Raw genomic sequence first — 10774 nt, 5'->3', positions numbered from 1 at the left:
TGAGAGAATAAATTTTATTAATATATTATGAGAATAATATAAGGAATAATAATATTGTTATTTGATTAATATAAGTCATAAATTAATTAGTATTAATTTGGTGACTTAAAGAGATTAACTAAATAAGAGGGTATAAACTGTCAATTGTTTGATAGTTACACTTTAGACTGCAAATCCTTATTGGATGAAGGGTGGACAGATTTTAGGGCTAGGGATAGCCTCAAATCGCCCAATGCTTATCTAAGGAAAGGATTTGGATTGCTTTAAGGAAAGATTATCCAACTAGGGTTTAAGGTGAAACCCTTAAGGAGTCTACAAGTATAAATAGACCCCATGGCCAAGGGAAATCGGCATCTCATCAAAAGTAGAGAACCCCTGGCCGATTTCTTCCTAACCTCTCTCTCAAATCATCCTCCTTGCTAGTTGGTGTTTGTAAGCCATTAGAGGAGTGACAATTGTGACTCTAGAGCTCCAAGACAACAAGATCAAACAAGAGATTCAAAGGTAAACTTCTAGATCTGATTTTGTATTGTTCTTATACCTAATTAGTTATTAGAAGTCCTGGATTTAAAGCATGTTTAATTAGAAAGCCTAGATCCAAGTATTAGGGTTTTGCATGCGCACATAGGAAATTTCTTATGGCTAAAACCCATCAGTTACTTCTTTGCATTTTTCATAAAAACGAGTTTTTAATCGAGTTTTGGAGCAAAAAAGGGTGAAAAACGTTGTTTTTTCGCGAATCTGTTGAAGGTATGCGGCCAGACTTTGAAGGTGTGTGGTTGAGCTCTTGAAGAGGCTATCCCATATCTATGTGGTGAAGACCTCGCGCAGACATTTATATGTCTGCGCACTTCAGAAAAACAAACGGACTACAAACCATTATGTCTACGCATGGTCTGCGCCTTGCAGACAGAAGAGGTCACGCAGACCTGCAGAGGAAAAACAAACACCCTCTTAGTCTCGACGAATAATAGACTAAACTCTAGTGGTAATAATACTAGGTTTCGTCGAAGGAAATTATTTTTAAGAAGCGAAGCGCTGTCTGAGTTCGGAATCACCACCCTTTCAAGTGAGTGCATGGTCCGTTTCATTTTACACATAGATATGAAGTATTTTATATAAACTACGTGTTATGTGTGTATATTATTTGTATACTTGCTATCTTTGTCGGATGAACGATTTTATACAAGTTTTATATGATTTAAACTATATATGTATTTATATCTACATAATATGTTGGGTAAAACATGGGTAGATGAAATATGAGCTGGATGATGAGTTGAGTGGTGATATAGACCATGAGGTAAGGGTGAGAGGTGGACGATGTGAGAAGCCTTGTTCCCAAATGTTGGCCCCTTCATCTAGCAGAGTATGGATGACAACTACAGGCTATTCTAGACAGTCCGGTGGAACACTAGCAGGCTCGCAACCTGTAGGTGTTGTGAACGATGTGTTCACCGGTGTACTAAAAAAAACCCATTGACATGTATTGCGAGTGGACTCTTGAAAACAAAATTGTCAATAAACGAGATAACCCTAGCAGCTGTGCTCGAAGGACAATACTGGCAGCTACGCCTCATATAGAATGTCATAATTCTGGCAACTGCTCCTAAGTGATAGAACTAGCAGTTGTGCTTGACAGCTATGTCATTGACAACGATGGACTTCGTATCCATTCCTTAGGATAATCCTTAAGAATGAATGAATGAGAAATAGATGATTCTTAGGGTAGATCCTTAAGAGCAAAGAAGATAATAGGGATTGGTAATTGGGTTAACTTTTTGATGATTAAACATAATAATTATATTATTGTGGGTTGAAAACTCTATTTACTCACCAGGTTTCCCAACCTGACCCACTAAGTTTATTTATATCATAGGTGTTGATATGAAGTTACATTACACTAACAGATTAAGGACATATAAATCACTAGTGATAATGAATGTAAGTTCTGTTAATGCTTATGTTTCTATATTGACGATGACATCCCAATGTTTTAAAATGAATATAATACATTTCTTTGGAAATGCTTTGATAACATATTTATCATGTTTTTCTGGGAACAAATTCCGCAAATTTTTTATTAAAGGAGATACTCTTATTTCAATAAAGCATAAACAAAATCGGTCTTTTCTAGCCGTGAAAATGGGGATGTCACAGTTGGTATCAGAGCATTAGTTTAAGCGAACTAGGAATAATGATTTATTTCTAGACTTAAACTTAGAATGCTAAGTGATGATCGTGAGGAATGTGTCTATTAAATTTAGGTAATACACATGAATAGACACAAGAACTAGCTTATTTAGGAAAATGCCTAACATACATTTATGTGCTAAATGATTTATCATATGCATTATACGATCGGATTTATGGTCTGTTGCCGACCGGATCTGGAAACTTTATGTGTTCAGACTTCTAAACGTTTAATTATAGTATTAGAACCGGAATGTAACTTTTCAGAGTAATATGGAGATTTACACACCGATCGTAAATAAAATCTTTCCTATCTTAATTCTCGTCATTACACACCGAACGTCTGAATTGGTGTATAGATCGAAATGGAAAGAACCCGAAGTGAAGTTGGGAATGCTAATGGAAATAGGAATCAACATCCCCTAGTGATTGAACAAATACATGTTATAGTAGAAGCTACACCTGAACCAATCACCATGGCTGGAGTACAAGCTATGATTCGGGATATGTTAGCTGAACAAAGGGAAAAAATGAGGAGGATGTTGCATGAAAATAGGGACGAACCTACCATGCTCATTGAGCAACCTGAGCTGATTCCCGAGCAATCGGAGGAAGGGAACTATAGTCACCCTATAAGTTAAGTTGGGACTCAAGGAGAACGAAGGAATGGTCCGAAGAGGGGAAATGACAAGGATGGATGAATGTATAAGAACTTCTTGCGTGCCAAGCCACCAAGCCTTTTCGGAAGCCTAAAGTCGGTTTAGATTATGGAGTGGATCTCCGAAATGGAGATGGTGTTTGAGAACTATAACTGTAGCAACAGGCAAAAGACCATCTTTACAGTCAGAAAACTAAAGACTGGAGTGCTAAGTTGGTGGAAGTTGTTGGCGGATACAATGCCACGAGGAGAAGCCATGCGAATGTCTTGGGAAGCATTCGTGGGGCAGTTGAAAATGCAGTACTGCTCAGAGATAGATCTGATAGACCTAAACAACGAATTTCAGAACCTGAAGAAAGGAAAGATGAGTGTGGATGAGTATGTCACCGCATTCACCGAGAGGATGAAGTTATTCCCTTACTTGGTGCCTACTGAACTCTCCAAGATCGATAGGTTTGCTAACGGACTGCCCACAGACTTTAGCCCAATAGTCAAAATGGCAACTACCATGAAAACAAACATTAGAGCAGCTAGGAATGTTGAGACCCATATAAGGGAAATGGGTCTGGAGAGAGCTAAAGTTGGCGAGAAAAGGAAGTTGAAGGATCTTCAAAATATAACAAAGAGATAAAATTCTCGAAGAAGTTCGAAGGAGGAAGAGGTGAAGCAAGATGGTGCAATAAGTGCAAGAAGAAACACTCAGGAAAATCTGGAGAAGAGGTTACTTGTTTCAAGTGTGGAAAGCATGGGCATTACACTAATGAATGTACATTCAACAAAAGGGTATATTATGAATGTAATGACGAAGGGCATTTCAATCAAGACTGCCCAAAGATAAAAGGGGCTACAAGGCCAAATGTGTCGCCAAGACCGAAAGCAAGACCATTCCACATGATCCTCGACGAAGCAGAGAACAATGCGAGGAATCAAGGATGAGGAATTCATACCCAAAGATCGAGTTAGGAAGTAGCCTAGGGGATGGAAACATATGATGTAGCCTATTAGAGGCATAGCCTAGGGTGAACTTGAACACCTATGTAATAGTTTCAAGAAATAATAAAACCTTCTTTTTGTTATCTGGTGTCTTACACTGTTATGTGATTTTCTTGTATGGTGACTTGGAAAACTACGAGACAATACTTGGGACGAGTATGAGCAGGTGTGAATGGTAGTAGAGGCCTATACTACCGGAAGCACAAAACTCACACTTAGAACAGGGAAATTCACAAGGTTACCAAGAAGCTAGCAATTGATACCATTTTATTCAAGTATGTCGTTACCATTGTTTTAACAAAGAAGATTGTTGTTATTCCGACCCTAGTGGACATACCAAATTGAGTCCGACTACGACGAGTATGTTACATGGTTCCGAGAACCAAGTTCGATTTAGCACCTGAATTAAGCCAAAAGAATTAATCACAGCGATCATTAGATGTATTGTGACGGTTGCTTGTAGGTAGAAATGGTACCTTTTAAGATGAGATTAGAACATGAAGAAAATTATAGTATGTTCTGGAAGACAGTAAGAGACCTGAGTCTAAGCATTACAACATACAATGATAGGTCATTAGAATATGACACATCGTTCCATTGTAGTAATAAAAGAACTTATCTAAAGTTCGTATCCAGTAAGGATCAAGATTGTGACTTGAAGGTCATAATTTGGAGTCTAACATGAGATAGGGAACAAGTGCAAGATCGAGCACCGCCTGCAGTCAAGGAGTCCAAGACTTAGATACTCATTCAAAGAAACAAGGAAGTTACGATTATTACCTAGGATAAAGAGATAACATATGGATTCATTATACTGGCCTGTTTCGTTGATGATTTCGGGACGTAATCACCCTAAGGGGGAGATAACTGTAACGCCCACAGATCTGGGCTAGTCAATTTAGAGACAATGAGCATCAAAAATGAGTTTTTAATGGATTATTATTTAGAAGTATTAATCTTAACCAATTTTTAGTATATGTTACAAGGGTTCCGTACATATAAAGAACACCGAAATCCGAGTTATAACGAAAAATTTATGGCCCGTCGAAGTTTTACGGCAAAATCGGCACGGCACCGGGAGACGTAAAAAGTGAATTTATGATAGGGGAATTTCTATCCTTAGTGATCTAACAAAATTTGTAGTATAAGTTAAACCGAGAACATACAAAAAAAAGAACGCTCAAATCTGATTTCGTATGAGGAAGTTATGAATTTTCTAAGATTTGTCATAGTAGTGCACGGTCCGAAACTTGAATTTTAGATCGAGTGGTTTTTGGCTTACGCAAACTAAATGAGAGTTGAATATCTCATTAATAGGAACTCAACGGTAAAAAGACAGACGAAAACGGAGTTCGTATGTAGAAGTTATGAATTTTACACAAACATTTAACAGTATAATCTCATCGTGCTATTAAATTTAATATCGGTCAAGAATTAGCCAACAGAGTCAAAATGAAAGTTGTAGATCTTTTTTTCACCTACACGTGAATATAAAGAATGTCAAAAATGGAGCTCGTATGTCAAATTTACGGATTTTAGATGTTGGAAGTGTGTTGTGCGAAAATGGGTGACGTGGCACAATCTTGGCCATTGCTTTCTCCCCAAGTCTTGCCACCAAATGGTGACATATGGCACCAAGTTCAACCATATTATTATGGGTTATATAAGTATTGTTTAACGCTTATAATAAGTACTTGGGCTATTATTGTGGGTTATATAAGCATTGGTTAACGCTTATATAATATTAATAATAGCTAGACTATTAATTAGTATTGGCAAATAATAGACTAAACTCTAGTGGTAATAATACTACGTTTCGCCGAAGGAAATTATTTTTAAGAAATGAAGCGCTATCTGAGTTCGGAATCACCGCCTTTTCAAGTGAGTACATGGTCAGTTTCATCTTACACATAGATATGAAGTATCTTATATAAAATACGTGTTATGTGTGCATATTATCTGTGTACTTGCTATCTATGTTGGATGAACGATTTTATACAAGTTTTATATGATTTAAACTGTATATGTATTTATATCTACATAATATGTTGGGTAAAACATGGGTAGATGAAATATGAGTTGGATGATGAGTTGAGAGGTGATATAGACCATGAGGTAAGGGTGAGAGGTGGACGATGTGAGAAGCCTTGTTCCCAAATGCTGGCCCCGTCATCTAGCAGAGTATGGATGACAACCACAGACTATTCTAGACAGTCTAGTGGAACACTACCAGGCTCGCAACCTGTAGGTGTTGTGAACGACGTGTTCACCGGTGTACTCTAAAAAAAACCCATTAACATGTATTGCGAGTGGACTCTAGAAAACGATACTGTCAATAAACGATATAACCTTAGTCGCTGTGCTCGAAGGACAATACTGGCAGCTACGCCTCATATAGAATGTCACAATTTTGGCAGCTGCTCCTAAGTGATAGAACTAGCAGCTATGCTTGATAGTTGTGTCATTGACAACGATGGACTTTGTATCCATTCCTTAGGATAATCCTTAGGAATGAATGAATGAGAAATAGATGATTCTTAGGGTAGATCCTTAAGATTAAAGAAGATAATAGGGATGGGTAATTGGGTTAACTGTTTGATGATTAAACATAATAATTATATTATTGTGGGTTGAAAACCCTATGTACCCACCAGGTTTCCCAACCTGACCCACTCAGTTTATATATATCATAGGTGTTGATATGAAGTTACATTACACTGAGACATTAAGGAGATATAAATCACTAGTGATAATGAATGTAAGTTTTGTTTATGCTTATGTTCCTATATTGACGATGACATCCCAATGTTTTAAAATGAATATAATACATTTCTTCGGAAATTCTTTGATAACATATTTATCATGCTTTTTTAGGAACAAATTCCGCAAATTTTTTATTAAAAGAGATACTTTTGATTTTAATAAAGCATAAACAAAATCGGTCTTTTCTGACCGTGAAAATGGGGATGTCACACTTTTGATCACTAAATTAATTCCAAATTAATTCTTGATCAATACTAATTAAATAATATGATTTCATATTAATATATTATACTTGTAATATATTAACAAATCAAAAAATAATCTTATTCTCAAAAGTCCATCATATCAAGTTGCATTGGTGAAGGCAACCTAAAAGGACCATGCTACTCTCGGGTCAAGTACATACCAATTATAGTAATGGGTTAGACACTTAATCCAACATGATTAGCCACTCCCAAGTGAGTGAGTATAGGATGTACGTGTATCCTAGTTGTGGGTTTGTTTTAAGGTAGTTTGTGATGATCCTTTGAGATGAATATAGGTAGGTACGGAAGGTACTATGGGCCCATACTACTGAAAGCACAAGATTCGTACATGTAACGAAGAAGTCACAAACCCCGAGTTTTTAGCCTCTCTTTGATGATTGTGTGTGACAACTCGAAATTTATTCCGTCACTTTAACCTCTTTTTCCGTTAATAAAACCCGCCTTATTAAATTGTCCGTTAACCGTTTGGACTAAGTTAATTAAATTAGGAATTTTTATGACTTCGTAAGGGTTGGAACAAATTAGAAACACCCTCAATATCCCCTTGAAAAATTTTAGTTTCAACCAAGTCAAATTACGAACATTTAATCGGGTGCGACCAAAAGCCCCGTTTAACGTCAGTATCGGGTAGATTTCCTCCGAGCCACAAACTCAAACCCCTATATAAGGGTGAGTTAACCTCATTTACACCCTTTTCACTCTCTCTCTCTCTCTCTCTCTACTCTCTCTCTCTCTCTTTACAAGTTGCTTTCGATCCAAAAACCACCCATTTTGAGCCCAAAACTAGTAAGTGATCTACCCTAAGATGTTGTTTAGCTCATTTAGCATGAAAATTCATGTTTAAGACATCCAATAGGGGCCATATCATGTGTTTACGGCCCAAGAACACTCTTGGACCATAAACACCCATAAGTGGGGTTTTGAAGCCCCAAAACCCTTCTAAATCACTCCTAGGGCCTAGATATGACTTGTAGACTTGCATGTATGAGCTTAGAACCCCAAAATCATATCATATGGAGAGTAAACATGAGTTTACATCCCAAGAACACTCTTTGACCATAAACCCCTCTTCATGGGCCGTGAACGCCTTTTAAGGTGTTAAACTTGCCCTTAAACACTTCCTGTGGCTTGGGAAATGTCTAGAATCAACCACAAATGAAGTAGGGGCTTTAAACATCAATGAAACCAAGGACCTAGGATTTTACGACCGTAAACCCCCCAAGGATTGGTCCATGGGCCGAAAACTCCCAAAATGAGGCCAAATGATGCCCTAACTTCTCCATTTGACTTGGAAAAATGCATAGAACTTTATACCCTTTCATTTAATACCTTAATTCATGAAGGGAATGACCAAGTGAGAGTTTATGGCCATAAACTATAGGTTTACAGCCGTGAACTCCCTTAAATGGTCCATTTGGAGCCTTAACCCTTTCCTATGCCCTAGATTTGAACCTAGCCTAATTCTACGAGTGATTTAAGACCTTAAAACATCCAAGAACACACCACCCATGAGTTTATGGCCGTAAACTCATGGGGATATGGTCTTAGGGTTGAAAACTCCAAAAAGAGTTTACTCTTGAAGAGTAAACTCCCTAACTAGGCCATACACTCCCTTATTGCAACCCAATAGCCTCCTAGCACTTGACCAAAGTGTTTTCCGCACATTAGGATGCGTTTACATGTTTAAATTAGTATTATAAACACTAATTGTATATAAACATATGCCTTCATATGTTACTAGGTCACTAAGTGTGTTCAAGTCTTCACATGACACCGAGCACCCAACCGGCACCTCCATCCGATCCACATACAACAGGTGAGTTCATACCCCTGAATTAACCTTTTAAACATTTTTAAATGCTTTTATAGGTGGGGAATACAAGTTGAATTGTACAGTTATTAGATAAATCACATGTGTTTGATAATTGTATAGCAAAAAGGATATACGCATGTTATACTGTTTTATCCAGCTTAAGATTTTCCAATCTCGCTTTCAACTCTTGTTAAAGGTTTTCCAAAGGTTTTCTTCACTTAATCTGTTTTATACAAATCATTTTCAAAGTTGTTATGAAAGGCTTTTCAAAGGATTCCAAAGATTTTCAAACTTGTTTTACCAACTGACATCAAGTCGTAAATTTTTCTTATGTCTAAAGGTTTTCCTAGGTTTTCATCAGAGTTTTCTTCTATGTTTTTATTTCGTTAAAATGCATGCATGTATTGGTATAGTTATATAAATAATGTTTAAAAGACTTAGGAAGGCTAGTTCGCCATATTTCCTTTTCCTCGTTGGGATGTGGTCTGGTGGGTATCGGTTATCCATCTGAAGGTCGTTTAAACATTAGTTATATATCATGTATACATATATAGACATAAAGGTTTCCATCGACCAGTTCATTTCCCTTGGGTAGCAAGGGGATCCTTCCATTCATCCTTCATAGATATTTCTTTAAATGCATGCCTGTATTTGTATAGTTATATAAATAATGTTTAAAAGACTTATGAAGGCTAGTTCGCCCTATTTCCTTTTCCTCGTTGGGATGTGGTCTGGTGGGTATCGGTTATCCGTCCGAAGGTCGTTTAAACATTAGTTATATATCATGTATACATATATAGACATAAAGGTTTCCATCGACCAGTTCATTTCCCTTGGGTAGCAAGGGCATCCTTCCATTCATCATTCATAGATCTTTCGTTAAATGCATGTCTGTATTTGTATAGTTATATAAATAATATTTAAAAGACTTAGGAAGGCTAGTTCGCCCTATTTCCTTTTGTTCTTGTCATGGTGACACTGATTTTAGTATGAATCCAGGCACGTATACTTACTTAAATATTTTATTATTTAGAAGTATAACTCTTAGACAGAGTGTTTTAATCCCAATGTATTTGTAGTTAGTATATCTTTTATGAGTTGATATACTATATTCACGATAAACAATGCTCTAATACCAATCTGTCACACCCCAAAACCAAGAACAACGGAAACATTCCGGGGTGGAGGACGTCATGTATAGTATCACAACAGTGTAAAGTAGTAAACAAGCAACAACATCATCCATTGCATTAAAAGTAAAGTTTTAACACATGTGTATTCTTTCATTGTAATAAGACACCAAAATATACAATCAAAATAAAAGACGAGTCTTGTCAGTGCTCCAACTTCTCAAAATCCTAGCCATCGTACCTGTCTACTGGTGACTTGAGAATACAAGTTATTTTGAAAGCGAGTATCAGCCTAAAGCTGGTGAATTCATAAGTATTAAGTGTCATTGTCTTGTTTTGGAAATATGTTATGAATGTCATGTAAATCTTTAAATGAAACAGTTGATATAAGTATGAAAACCCTAGAAAATCCCATCTTTCCTACTAGTATGAAATGTAGTCTTCTACCAAGACCCGAATGTTTTGCTATAAAAATGATAGTTTTTCCTTCCTTTTGACTACTACAAACAGTACTTAGTATAACTCATCGTTTATGTGAATGTATCACAAAATAAAGAAATAGGAAAAATGTAATCATGTAAGTGTTATCCTTTTGTATTAGGATTAACACGACATCGCGTCAAGCAAAATGTATAACCTTTGAACATCCGTAGATTGTTCAATTTTTCCTCTGTAGCCACAGTAGGTTTAAGGAATGGTTAGTCCCATAAAGGTACTCCTAATATAAGTATTAACCGTAGGCATCCGTATATGGTCATTTACCTCTATAGCGAACAGCAGGTTAAAGGAATGGTTAGTCCCGTAAAGGTACCCCTAGTATAAGTAATAACCGTAGGCATCCGTAGATGTTCATCTACCACTGTTGCTAACAGGTGGGTTCCAGAATGGTTAGTCCGGTCTAGATATCCCGTTGAACTGGGATAGGCAGGACAATTTACACATAATGTACTAATAAATC

Source organism: Lactuca serriola, chromosome 6 (genome assembly GCF_051521515.1).
Source record: "Lactuca serriola cultivar US96UC23 chromosome 6, Lser_US96UC23_V15, whole genome shotgun sequence".
NCBI classification, from domain to species: domain Eukaryota; kingdom Viridiplantae; phylum Streptophyta; class Magnoliopsida; order Asterales; family Asteraceae; genus Lactuca; species Lactuca serriola.
Note: the sequence above shows the minus strand (reverse complement) of the source record.